At 43.0% G+C, this 14,850-nt stretch overlaps 1 long non-coding RNA gene across 1 annotated transcript; it reads right to left on the bottom strand.

The window, feature by feature from the left end:
• Positions 1 to 868: 868 nt before the first annotated feature.
• LOC131233016 (uncharacterized) lies at positions 869 to 3,673 on the bottom strand. Its single transcript, XR_009165026.1, has 4 exons — positions 3,298 to 3,673; positions 1,466 to 1,525; positions 1,254 to 1,308; positions 869 to 1,027 (listed from the first exon to the last, which is right to left on the bottom strand). It is a non-coding gene; the product is annotated as an uncharacterized LOC131233016 (long non-coding RNA).
• Between the last annotated feature and the right edge of the window lie 11,177 nt (positions 3,674 to 14,850).

Here is a 14,850-nt window from a genome sequence, read left to right as displayed (position 1 = left end):
TCTAGCCTAAAATTAGGTTGGTCAGCTCATTAGGTGCATCAAAATGTTAGAAACAGGTAGTCTTCTTGGGAATATATAGGGTTAGAGAAAAGAAACTCAAGGCTGGAGATTTTCTAGCCTTGAAGAGGTGAGGCTTACAAAGTTGAGCAAGAATACCAATGGCTACCAGAAAACATCCACCAGCAAATGTAATAGATAGCATTCATAATGATGAAGAGCTCCTCTACTATAAAATAAAACAGCCATCTAAAGATTAGATGCTAATGTTAACAATGCATATTTTTTCAATGTCATTATACAGGTTCCACTCATCACTCAATGCTCAGACCTTAAGAAGAAGAAGAAGAAGAAGAAGAAGGGAACTTCAATACCTTACTCTTTGATAATTTTGAATGGTAGATTGGCAGTTTAGATGATTGGCTTTTTATCTCCTCACCCATATAAAGAAAGAAAGAAATTTTTTTTTATAAAACTGATGATTTTGTCTTTATAACTTACAAGGACTGTTGTAGCTAGAGACCTTGAAGGGCCTCATACTCTACCAGTTAATCTAACATCAGAGGTAGATGTCCCCTAGGTACAACAGTTAAGGGATTAAATGAAGGTAGCACTTAGTTGTCATTCCTTTATTTATCTCATCAATCTAACATCAGAAGTATTTCCAACACAAATGCACCCCGTAAAAAACAAAGAGAAGTGGAACTCCCTTGGCACAAATTCAACAAGAAAAAAAAAGCTCTTAATATCTTTTCAGTCAATGTGGAAGAAAGTATTGCTTGAAAAAAAAAAAAAAAAAAAAGCTCTCAATATCTTTTCAGTCAATGTGAAAGAAAGTATCTTTTCAGCCAAAATGCATTTACAGCGCATGTCTTAAATTAGATGGACATGTTGCCAATGTTGTGATACGTGACATGTCATGCGTATGATTCAAGTTCACCTGGGTGTATTATTCTCTTACCTTCTTGCCTGGGAACAGCTTTTGCAAATCCACGTTCGTCATAACTGAAAGATCCTTGTCCTCTCCCATCTTGCATTTTAATACAATCAGCAGAAGATAGAATCAGGCGAAAAAAAAAACATAAAGATGGTAGATTTTCAAAAAAACTGAGAAGACCTAGATCATAGAAACATATTGCACTACAATGTCACTCAAGCCATTTCTTAAATATCGAGTCAAGCCAAACAAAGACTCAGGCGAGTCTTCAAATGTAAAGGTAGAAGAAAATACCAATAGAAGGGAAGAAAACATGTACCTAGACTCACTACAAGGGTAATCTTTCAATGATGGCCCACTACTTCTGATAATCACTACAAGGGTAAGAAAATTACAAAAAGTAAGACTCATGAGATTGACATATGTACAAATAGTGACAAAACTAGCTAGTAATGACAGGAGGCTAAGACATCAAATTATTTATGAAGAACAGGAAAAAACAAAGATAAAATGAATAGTTAAAAACTTTACCATTTCAATATTGAACCTTGCAATGGAAACATTGATCTGTGGGGCTGAAAATACATCAGCCTACATATAAAAATCTCAAGTTAGTTGGGCCTTTGAGGTCCTCAGATGGTAGTAGAAGAAGTCATTACTAATACGTTTTATAAGAAAACTCTTGAAATTAACCATCAAGCATTTTAAAAATGTCTCTCGGAAAAGGAATGAAAAGTAGACAACTCACCTTGATGCCCATTCTCCCTCCTCCTTTACCCGGGCTTGGGAACGACAATGCAAGGAGTTGCATTGGCGAAGTTAAAAAGGGGCTTAGGCTCCATTTGGCTTGTTGTGTGGGTTCTTGTTTGGTTAGACAGAAAATTTTCCTATTTGTACCATAAGGAGATAATTTAATTTGTGTCATTTGTTTTCAAAAGATTGTATGTGAAGATCCCTATTTGAAGATGTTGGTGTAATTTGTTTTTCTAGATTCTGCAGAAGTTTCTTGTTGTTATGCAATGAGAAGAATTTTATTACAGATGATTGTGTAAAAACCAGCTTTTGATGTCTTCCTGCTGCAAAATGGTATGCTTTATGGTTAGTCTGAGTTGGCGGTTTGGATGGCTGTTGTTATGCTTGGTATGTATCCAAGGTCCAGTGTAAGGTGGTGGTCTGGTTGTATCATTTTATTGGTGGGCTTGTTATTTATAATGGTTATGTAGTTTGTTTCCACTTCAGTCACATGAGGAACCCCTCTCTGTACACTCATTTTCTTCATTGCAATAATACTCAAGTAGTGAGCTCCCAACTTTTTGAATAATGTAATTCTCTGTTGCCCGCTTGAAATTCTATTATCTTTTATTTCATGGTTTAAAAACTCAAAATTGACTTTCCAAAAGTAAATATACATATAGAAATGATCACATCAAAATAATGTTACAAACAGAAAAAGAGAACCTTCCCACATACAGGTGCAACTTCTGGAAGAAGATACATTGAATAAAAATAGGCACAATTTCTGATTAATCTGATTGAGTTACAGAAGTTAGCACTTTTGTTTAATACATCATATGACAAAGATGGTTATGGTTGGGTTCCCTATAAGAAATTGGTTCCAAAACAAACAATGATGCCAGATTCATCAATTTTTAAATTGTGGACTATTCTTAATTCAGAAAACATCCTGAATAATTCAAGCCATTTATTCTATAATTTAAGAGAGGGAACCTAAAAACGTCCAAAAATATCATTTTCTAAGATATTTTATATTTCAAAATAAAACCATAAGCAATGTCTAGATCTCATTTGACCAATTCCTGTAACAACAGGGGAAGGAAGAATAAGGAAAACTTTTTTATTTCTCCATTTCTATGGAATCATAAATAATTGCCTTCCTGCACCTTTTCTTGAGTTCCTAACTTCTAAACTCAACCATAAACCATGGCCTTGGGTAAGATAGATGGCCCCGAAACAACAGATATCAGGCATGGCCCATAAGAATTACACATGAATACTAATAAACCACACATTAACGTAGTAATATCCATGAACAACAACTTACCTTGCAAATGTTAGAACACCAATTAGTCAACCATCATATCTAAGATTGAGCAAGGAGTAAAACATTCATAGCTGAATAGCCTGAGCTTCTTTAATCCATTTTTTTAGTTTAAAAAGTAAAGTTCAGTCATTAACCAGATTATTTATAGGAAGAAGCATAGGCATTCTCATTTTTCCAGGGAAGCTTAGAATTCTAACATAAGTAGACTTTAGGTTTGTCAATCATGCAACAAAGCTTCTTGAACCATTTATATTTGATATACTAATTAGGTTTGTACAGTAACCTGAAAAGTAAATCTGACCCTGCATGTTCTTATTGGAGCTTACCACAAATGGGGAAGAAATGACACTTTTTTATACTCTTGCCTGAACTTACTATCATTTACCTGTCCAATATTTAAAGTCAAAAGAAACAAACATTAGCCCGTGAGCTTGAGTACTTCAGAAGCTGTGGAAAAGCTATAAATACCTTCTCTCAGGCATTTTACCAAACAGCCTCAAGGCATCATCAATGCTACCACAGTTGGCATCATTATTGTAAATATAAGAACCAAAAATCATGCAAATCAGATCATTGAAGAAGCTTCTATCCTTAATGATCTCATAACCAAAAAGGACTCATTTCTACAATCAATGATCTCTCCACTAAAACCATAAATCAACATTTCAAAAAGCAGAACAAGGAATTCAACAGAGATAAACCTAATTCTGATCAAATCTCAATTCAACATAGATTACAAGAAAGGAAATGAAGGAAGAACAATATACCTGATTTTTTACCGCCGATCACTCCCTCGAAACCCTAATTTCCATCGGAAAACGACACACCCAGAATAAGAACTACGGAAATACCACTACACGCAACTCGCACCTGCGGAGCTTCGGGCCTTTCCCGATCTCTGGACATGATTTTTTCCTTGGACTATCAATCGGACAGAGGAGAGAGCGCCATCCCAGGACATGGATGTTGGGAGAGGAGGGTTTGGGTTTGGGTTGAGAAGGAGAGTGGGAGAGAGAGATAGAGAGGGCGAGATGCGTTGGAGAGAGAGCGAGGAGAATGAGAAGATGGAGCAGAGACCGGGAGGGAGAGAGAGGATCGGGGAATGGAGGGACAGAGGATTAGGGAACGGAGAGAGAGAGAGAGAGAGAGAGAGAGAGAGAGAGAGAGATAAGAGTATTGGGCGCGGCTCCGTTTTTTAGCACGCGCCCAATTTTGGGCGTCCTTTCGTGAGACGGACCTGGACGATCCTATCAAGAGCTCTGTGGGGTCCACCATGATGTATTTGGGTCATCCATTCCGATCATTAATTTTAATAAATTATTTTAGTTGATGATCCCAAACTTAAAGTAGATTGAACACCCAAGTGGACCACACCATAGGAAGCAAATGTGATTTAATCTCCATGTTTCCTACCGTGTGGTCCACTTGAGCCTTCGATCTACCTGAGTTTTTATTTCCTATCCTAAAATAATATTTCAAAATAGATGGACTGCTTAGATATAACATATATATATTTTTAAGCCCTATAGGGCCCCTTACACCACCGTTAATTAGGAATGGTGAAGCAACATTTTAGCTACGGATTAAAACCGTAGCAATATTAGCTACGGTTTATATCCGTAGCAAAAAACTGACATAGTTTGTAGCTTTTGCCCCTTTTTTTAGTAGTGGAACTTTCGGTCAAAGCAGTCTACAAAGTCCTCTTAGGTCCACTCGAAATCGGCCGCTACCGCTTGGGCGACAGATGCCCACAAATGCTGAGCCTCACCTTGGACAAGAAATATGGCTAAAGGGACTCGCTGCTGGGTCGTACATCTCATGGTGACGAATATCTTCTCCACCTCGGTGCACCATATCTCTACTGCAGTAGGGTCTGGCTCGCCCTGGAAGCGTGGGGGATCATGCTGTCGGAAGTCTTTGAGAAGACGCTCGCGCGCTCCTACTCTGCCTGAACTGGCGTAACAACGGGCCACCCGCCCTGCCCTTAAAAGATAGCGATCATCGTCTACAACATCTGCTGAAGCTGCTCTACGATCACGGGTTCTGACGGGGCTGCGTTAGGCTCACACGAGGGAGGGGGAGTCACTCGGGTCGCTCTCCTAGGCACCATATCCTACAGGGAGGAACAAGGGCCTATCAGCCTTGAGAATTCTCAAAGGCATAAACGTTAAGGGTCTATGTTGAAAAATCGCTAAGTTATTCAGACTCGGGACTTATTTATTCTAAGTTCATAATAGATATGTGATGTGATCCTCAGGTATTCCCAAGTTATGCTCTGATACCAACTTCTGTCACACCCTAAACTTGGAAAATGGGCTCACTAAATTTTTGATCGCCGAATCCGGCCCCGACAGCCTCCGCAGTGCCCCATTCTCAGCTCCCGGCGCTTATACGCTAGATTCTAATCCTGGGATCTTACAAGGAGGATTTTTAGTATAAATTTTTTATGTAATGCATTATAACCACAAGTATAACCAAGTCACAAAACAACATCAACACATATCCACTATATTAAAAACTTTAAGTACAATGCGGAAAGTGAAATACAAGGTGATCAAAAAGCTTCAAAATAATCCGATACGCACTCCTGCCTCAGCGCTGCTACAATCTAACAACACCTGCACGCAATGGTCGTGCATAAGCTTACAAAAGCTTAGAGAGTGGTGTAAGTGTGTGCACAAGGGAAGTGCCAAGTATACAATATCAGAGTAATGCGAAAAAATACGGGTAAGTCCATGAATACAATCAACCGTATCAAGGCTATGCGATACAAGACATGAATGTTATCGACCATACCAAGGCCATGCGATGCGAGGCCTATGTACCCAAATATCATATGTGAGATGCAAAGCAAGCATGCTAGTCCTCATCAAGTATACATATCAGTACAGTTTCTCTCTAGGATATCACCGAGGTCTAGTACACTCCACACTGAGTGCCACCTCCCTAGCCACACAACCCAGTGAGTGGAAGAGACCACACTATCCGCCTGACCAGTAGTCTGCCAATACCTACCCGGCTCATCGATAGCGGACTCATTTGCGAGCTGGTCAAACTCACCCTAGCTTACAACCCCCTCACTCGAGCAGATAAGATCACACCCTTCCAACCGACCCTGACACAGTGGGAGACGCGACCTACTGGTATTCAGCACTCGGGCGCTCGTGTATCCACTCAGTCTAGAGTTGGAGCATCTCGTGGTACCAAAAAAGTTTTGGAACTTTCACCCAAGGACATCCTAAGTGCCCACAGTGCTAGAACCAAGTATTTTTGGTATCCGATACGGCCATCCACCATGTGCCTGTGGAGGCCACGGCCCTGATATTGCTAGGGCGTATAATGATCATGTCACACATATGCGAGATGTATGAATCACACCGACCAGTCATGCAGCAATCCTACGCGTACCGTGTGATCATGTGGGGCACTCTGTCTCATAAGGAGTCCTGTAAATGTCTCAGTCCAACGGCTTATGCTATGATTAAACATTCCTCATATCAAGCATACATATGATGCGTATGGGCATGAATCATGGAGTTATACTAAGCATATTATATGGTGATGAACTATCCTTCCAACGAGGATGGGCCTAGATGGCCTACACACAACAAGTATGGGCCTATCAATGGGCCCTAGGGAAAGTCATAATGTGGACATTTAACCAACATTATCCTTACAATGTGGGCATCAAACCATCATTTCTCTCAAGGCATGGCCCGTTATAAACATCATTATATACACCACGGTGAAATCACACATTGCGATGAACCTATATACATTCCATTAGGCCTCAACCCATGGGCCTCAGATATATCAAGGTGGGCCTCAACAATGGGCCTCATATATCACATCAAGGTGGGCCCCAACAACGGGCCTCATATATCGCATCGTACCTAATCAAATGGGTCGAATCAGTAGGCCAAATCAAATGTGCCAAGTCGAATGGGCCGAGTTAAATGGGCCAATTCAAATGGGACGAGTCTAACTCATCTATTTTTAGAAATCCATATAGAGTATTATATAAAAATGAACCATATCAAAAGAACAACTGGACCGTACCATATTTAACAGTGGTGATAATGATTTCCACGGTTAAATTCCTGTGGGCCCCATCATAGGGTTTGTTTCCCATCCAGTCTATTCATAAGGTTACAAAGACCTGGATTTAGAGGAAAAACAAATATCATATTGGTCCAAACCCTGTAGCCCAAGGGTTTTAATGGTGGACGTTTAAACCCACAGTTTTCTATAATGTGGTCCACTTGATCCTATATCTGTCTTATTTTTAGCCTAAAGCCTTAAGATGAGCTTGCCAAAGGGTTGGATGGTTTGGATGCAACACATGCACCATGGTGGGTCCCATAAGGATGGACATCGTAGATAAAGCACATACCTCATGGTGGGGGCCACACTAATGGAAGGTGTGGAACACATACATCAATGGGTCCCACATGGGGCCCACCATAATGTTTATTTTCCATCCAATCTGTTGATAAGGTCACCAGACCCGGATGAAGAGGAAAAACAAATTTCATAATGATTCAAAACTTCTGTGACCCAATAGGGTCTCAATGGTAGACGTTCAATCATCACCATTTCCTGTGACATGGGCCACCTGAGCATTGAGTACGGCTGGATTTTTGGGGTGGGGCTCATAGCTAAAAGGGGCCCACCATGTGCATGGTGTGATGTTCAACACACATCACATGGGGCTCATGGCTGGGACCACATCCCTGCCTCCAGCGAGCCGCAACAGATGACACTGCTGCAGCGTCCTCTGGATGTCAGCAGCGGCAGCCCTGCTGAATGCTTATTTTTTCTTAGGTCTTTTCATGGTATGGCCCGTATCCGGAGAATCCACCCCACCCATTCAATCCTACGGCTCAAGATAGTTTAAATGAGCCCAATATTCGATGTGTTTTGGTGCATAGAAACATCAAAGTGGGCCCTTAATGGATTTAAACGGTAACAATCATTGTTTTCTAAGCTATGGCCTGCCAGAAAATTGGATTGGCTTCATTTTTTAGCTCAATGCCTAAAATGAGCTGGGGAATGGGATGGACAATGTGGATTAAATCCATACATCAAGGTGGGGCCTGTATGAGCAGTCCACCCAAGTCTTAGAATTAAACTGATATTTTTATTTCACTGAACGGTACACCACACTATCAGTTCACACTTCACAGATGTCCAGCGTTCAAGCCCACCTTCAAACGTGCTATCCAGGTGGACCACCATATGCATGGATGGTGTGGATAAGACATACATCAAGGTGGGGTCCATCCGAGTGGGCCACATCATCACGTGAAAAAAATGAAAAAGAGAGGGGGAGAGAGAGAGAGAGAGAGAGAGAGAGACACGTGCGATGGAGGGACCCGACACTATGGGCCCTCCCTTCCATGCATTCAATCGTACATTAAGTGGGTCTTAATACATGTGGGCCCACCAAAATCGAAATCAATCGGTGGAGATTCCTTCTCCACCAAAATGGAAGGTCTAAATGACCTCTTTCAAACTTAGAAAAGTAAACATCATGATGGGGTCCATGGAGAATGGCCCCATCATGGAATGATCATGAGAATCATAGTGGACCATCGGCCACATCTAGGGTCCAAAGTGAGATCCATACCATCAATCGGTAGGCCCCACTTAGCCCATCATCAAAAGAATGAAATTTAGGCCTATAGAAATACCCACCATTCGATCTTTTTGGTCCGATGAAATACCAATCTTCTTGTGTCTCACCTTGATGGAAGATGATGAGAAATGAAGGGCTAGGATGATGGATCTTGGGATGGAAAGTGGACCACACAATACACTTTTCTCTCTTGAAATTGCTTGAACGTTCACCTCTTTGGTGTTGCTTGGAATTTGTGTTGAGAAAGAGAGAGAGAGAGAGAGAGAGAGAGAGAGAGAGAGAGAGAAGGGGTGGTTGTAAGGGAGAGGTGATGGATGTGAGTTGATAGGTGTACTTGACATATATGGGTGTGTAAGAGAGAGGGTGAGAGAGAGTTAACTTTGGGATTGCTCTTGTACTTGACATGAGGTGATTGATTGATTGATGGGACATAATATAGAGATTCTCTTGGGATTGTAAACATGCGGTGTTTTCTTCAAACTGAACGCGAGCCCACATCTCCTGGCCAAGGTATAGGATCGGTATGAAATACTTGGTGTTGGAACTGCGGTGACGATGTGGTCGTAATGATATAAGTCTCAGATTGAGCCAACTCAGATCTACGGGATACGACTTAGGGTCACACGTAAACATCGATTATAGGTCGCAGATTGCCAAAATTCAACAGGAAGGATCGCGTGTGTCTATAGAACAGTACAGACTAAGATACGGGCCTTACAGCCCACGCACACATGACCAAACAATGACTAGGTAGCCAAATCTCCCACGGGATGTGGCAAATGCCCCAAGATACGGCGAGTATGCGGACATGTCAATCTCAGGCGACGGGGTATAAATAGCGTCTTGCAGGAGGAAACAGGTATGCAACATCTCGCACTCTCCCTCTACAATTGAACTTAGACCCAGATTCGCTTGACCTGACTTAAGCATCGGAGGGTCCCCTGTTTAAGCTAGGGTCTCCTTTGCTCACCACCGTTGTGCAGGTTTAAGTCTCTGAAGCAGTTAGAAGTCTAAGCGTCGGAGAGGAGAGTAGCCCAGATTTTGTCAGCAACATTTTTGGCGCCGTCTGTGGGAAACTGATACAAAAAGTTAGGTTCTTATTCTCTGTTATAATGCCGAGGGGAAAGAAGAAATCCACAGCTGTAAAGCCAGAGCCAAACGATCAGACTCGGTCTTCCTCGTTACTTCACGTCGAGTCGGCTCCAGGGTCATCCCAGCGTTCTCATAATCGGGCGAATAAGTATCGAGTCATGCAAGGTGAAATACAAGCCTTACGTGATGAAATTAATCAGATGAAGAAACAACAGGAGCAGCAATCGAGTCTCATCCGGGAAAAAGTTGAGCCTGTAGTGGAAGTCGAGTCCACACCGCGAAGTGTGAGACCAAAAGGATCACAACATCAATTAGTCCAAATACCAGCTTCAATCCAGAATCCCCCTCTGACCCAAAACCCAGTTCTGACTCGGAATCCCCCAACTCGATCTCTGACAAGCGCTTCAGTTAGTTCGGCCCTAGCACCGACGGATCTCTGTCACGAGCTGGAGAGGAGGGGGAGAACCTCTGAGGTAGAAGCTCTATGTGAGATAGTAGCTAAAAATATAGACCCGTGGGAGGCGCGGTTCACAGAACTTAACAATCGGATCCTAATGTTACAGCTGAATAAGCAACTTTCATCCATCCTTGTCGCAGTTCAGGCGATGATGGAAGAGGGCAAACCTCCCTTCACCTCTGCGATCATGAGCGAGGTGATGCCGCAGAGATTCTGGATACCTCCCGTCATCTAGTATTTTGGGTCCGGAGACCCGTCTGAGCACATTGAAGCCTATCGTTCGTGGATGCAAATCCAGGCTGCTATGGACGCAATGATGTATAGGGGATTTTTTATCACCCTTATTGAATCTGCTCGGAGTAGTACAGACAGCTCAAGCCTAATTTAGTCGGCTCCTTCGTAGAGCTCAACAGATTATTCCTTACCCAATTCATAAGTGGTAAGAAGAGTCGGAAGCTGACTACTCACCTATTTACCATCAAGCAGGGGCCTAAAGAGTCATTGAAGGACTTCATTGCCCGCTTCAACGAGGAGGCACTGTAGGTGGAGGACTATGATGACAAAATGGCGCTATCCGCCATGTTCGGCGGTCTAAGAGAGGGGAAATTTACCTTCTCCATTTCTAAAAATTCACCAAAGATGTTGGCCGAGCTCATGACCAAAGCTCAAAAATACACTAATGCCGAGGAGTTCTCCAACTCTCGTTAAAATGTTCAAGCAGCAGAGCCGCCAACCAAAGGGAAGAGTCAGAGAAACGAAGAACCCCAGTCATCTACCAAGAAGTCAGACGACTACGGTCCTCGTGATCGTCGTCTGAGCAGGAAGCCTAAGGGCCGATTCCGTTCCTATACTCCTCTTAACACGTTTATAGAGCAAATATTACTGGACATTAGGGGTCAGAAGCTCCTTAATTGACCTGTTTGTATGAAGGCCGACACAGAACACCGAGATAGGTGCAATTATTGTCAGTTCCACCGCGACCATGGCCACAATACAAGTGACTACGTGGATCTCAAAGACGAGATCGAAACCCTCATCCATAAGGGTCACCTGTGCCGATACACCAAGGAAGATAGAATGGCTCGGAGAGAAGAGCAGCCGAGCAAAGCTGTAGAAGAACCGGTCAAAATTCACACTATCTTCTGCGGTTCATCTGGTGGAGGAGACTCAAACAGGGCCCATAAAGCCCACTCCCGGAAGTCCGACCCGGAGCATTACGTCCACATGACTGAGCGGCCGACGAAAGAGCTCCGAGTCAATCCTTGTAGCCTAACCTTCACAGAAGATGATGCGCGCGGAATCCAACATCCGCACGATGATGCCTTGGTGGTAACTATGACCATAGCCAATCACAAGGAGTTAGCCAATCACAAGGAGTACCACATCCTGGTCGACACCGGGAGCTCGGCTGATGTCATCTACTTGGAGACTTTTGAAAGAATAGGGATTCTAAGGTCAAACCTCAGACCTATAAAGACCCCTCTGCATTGTCACGCCCCAAACTTTGAAATCAGGCTCACAAAATTCACGATTACCAAATCCACTGTCAACAGCTTCCGTAGTATCCTATTCTCGGCTCCGAGTGTTTATACGCCAAATTCCAATCCAGGGATCCTATAAGGAAGATTTTTCAACTTACATTTAACTCGTAATAAGCATAACCATAAGTTTACCCAAATCACAAAGGCAGCATCATCATCATATATCCACTAATATAAACATTTGAATACAGTGTTAAAAGGGAAATAATATTACAAAATCAAAGCTCCAGAGGTCCGCTACATGCTCCAAGCTCAATGCTACTGCAACCTAACGCCACCTGCACGCATCTATCGTGCATAAGCTTATAGAAAGCTTAGTGGGTGGTGAAAGTGTATGCAAAAGGTAAGTGTTAAGTAATCAAAGTGAGCAGAAATACTGATAAGCCCATAATCATACAATATCAAAAATACTAGCAAGATCATAAATCATAAGATATCAGAGTAATGTGAAAACATGCTGATAGGCCCATATATACCATCAGCCTTATCCAAGCTATGCGATGCAAAAATATAATTAAAAAATATCGTACACTGATGAAGCAATATAGATTAGCTATGTAATGCGAGGACAGTAAGCCAAATATCGGATGCTGATGATACAATGCAATATGGTGCAAATGAAATGACCAAGCTGGAGTGAAGTCGGGATGATATTACATAGTATCGTAGGCTATGGGGTCCATCACAAAGGACTTCTATCCAAACCAGTCCCATACCTAAATTTGGATAGCTAGACTCAATGTAGTAGACTCCTGATCTCAGGTTAGTCGTGCGCCCAACCGAAATCCTTGCCATTACGAAGGTACATAACAATTAGTTGCGCACCACCAACCCAAGTGGATACTGAATGAATGAATATACAACTCCTACTCGATAAGTCCACATATCAGTATGGTTTCTCTCTAGGATCATCATTGGGGTCTAGTACACTCTACATGCAAATTGCCACCTACTGACCCGCGACCATGCAAGTGGAAGAAACCTCACCATCTGCCTAGCCAGTAGTCAGCCAATATATACTCGGCACGTTAGCGAACCCATTCACGAGCTAGTCAAACTTAGCCTAGCAATGCCCCTACTCTCGAGCAAGTAAGGCCACACCCCCTCCCAACCGACCACGACATAGTAGGAGATGTGGCCTCTTAGTATTCGGCCCTCATGCGCTTATATATATCCACTCGGTCTCGACGTCCACGGAGGTTTAGGAATTTTCACCCAGGGACATCTATAGCGCCCGTATGCTAGAACCAAACATTTTCAGTGTCCCATCTAGCAATCCACGATATGCTTGTGGAGGCTATAGCCCTAATATCACTAGGGCATACAGTAGTCACAACACACAATGCAAGATGCATGAGTCATACAATCCAGTCATGCATCAATCCTGCACATATCGTGCACTCATGTGAGATAACCTCCGCCTATCAGGGAGTCTCATAACAACCTACCCAATGACATATGTAATGGTCAACTGCATCTCATAACAAACATGCAGATGATGTGTATGGGCATGTATCATGATGTTATGCTGTCACATACTCATAATCAGTATTAATAGCCAGCATCAACAATCTGCCTCAACAATGTGGACATTTAACCAACATTGCCCCCAAGGAATGGCCCACATAAAGCCTAACATATAATGGACTCATGGGCTCGCACAAGGGCCTAATATACAACACCATAGGCCTTACTCAAGAGCTTAATATACATCACGATGGGCCTCTCATATGGACCTAATATACATCATAATGGGTTTCATCTCCTGACCCTCAAATGCATCATAATGGGCTTCATCGCCTGACCCTCAAATGCATCACAATGGGCTTCATCGCCTAACCCTCAAATGCATCACAATAGGTCGTATATTCATCATATTAGGCCTTAAACATGGGCTGAATACACATCCCAATGGGCCTCAAACATGAGCCGCATATACATCACATTGGGCCTCAAACATGGGCTGCATATACTTAGCATGGGTCTCGACAATCGGCCTCAGCAATCGAAATTGGCCTCGACAATCGGAATCGGCCTCGATAATCAGAATCCGCCACGACAATCAGAATCGGTGATCAGCATCGACAATTGGTACCAATAATCAGCATCGATAATCAGCACCGATAATCAGCATCAATAATTGGCACTGATAATTAGCATATAAACAAGGCAGGATCCATAGATGAGGAGTCGATCAACCATAATATAAAGATCGGTCCTCGCCGTGGTTATATCAAATCCGATAGCCCGAAACCATCCATTTATGGCGAATGGGGCCCACTTATCTAGGTTAAGCCATAAGAGAATTATGAGAATGGGCCTAACAAGGCCTAAGGGAAGGTCACAATGTGGACATCCAACCATCATTGCCCATCAATGTGGACATCTAACCAACATTGCTCCCAAGGAGTGGCCTACATATAGAGTCAAAACATATAATGAGCTCATGGCCTCACATAAGGGCCATATACACATTAAGTGGGCCGCATCGCATGGGCCTCGAATACATCATAATGGGCCTCGCTCATGGACCTCGAATACATCACATTGGGCCTCACCCATGGGCCTCGAATATCACATTGGGCCTCGCCCACGGCCTCGAATAGATCACATTGGACCTTGCCCATGAGCCTCGAATACATCACATTGGGCCTTGCCCACGGGCCTTGAATACATCACATTGGGCCTCACCCACGAGCCTCAAATACATCACATTGGGCCTTGCCCACGGGCCTCAAATACATCACATTGGGCCTCACCCAAGGGCCTCGAATACATCACATTGGGCCTTGCCCATGGGTCTCGAATACATCACATTGGGCCTTACCCATGGGCCTTGAATACATCACAATGGGCCTTGCCCATGGGTCTCGAATACATCACATTGGGCCGTATCACATGGGTCTCATATATATCAAATGGGCCGATTCATATGGGCTGAATCAAAGAGGCTAATTCAAATGGGCCGAATTAAATGGGCTGATCAAATGGGCCGATCAAATGGGCCAAATCAAATAGGCCGAGTCGAATAGGCTGAGTCTAATAGCCGAGTTGAATAGGCCAAATTGAATAGGCCGAGTCAATGGCCGAGTCAAATAGACCGAGTCAAATGGCCGAGTCGAATAG

Source organism: Magnolia sinica, chromosome 18, assembly GCF_029962835.1.
Source record: "Magnolia sinica isolate HGM2019 chromosome 18, MsV1, whole genome shotgun sequence".
Lineage (NCBI taxonomy): Eukaryota > Viridiplantae > Streptophyta > Magnoliopsida > Magnoliales > Magnoliaceae > Magnolia > Magnolia sinica.
This window is presented reverse-complemented; position numbering and strand designations above follow the sequence as displayed.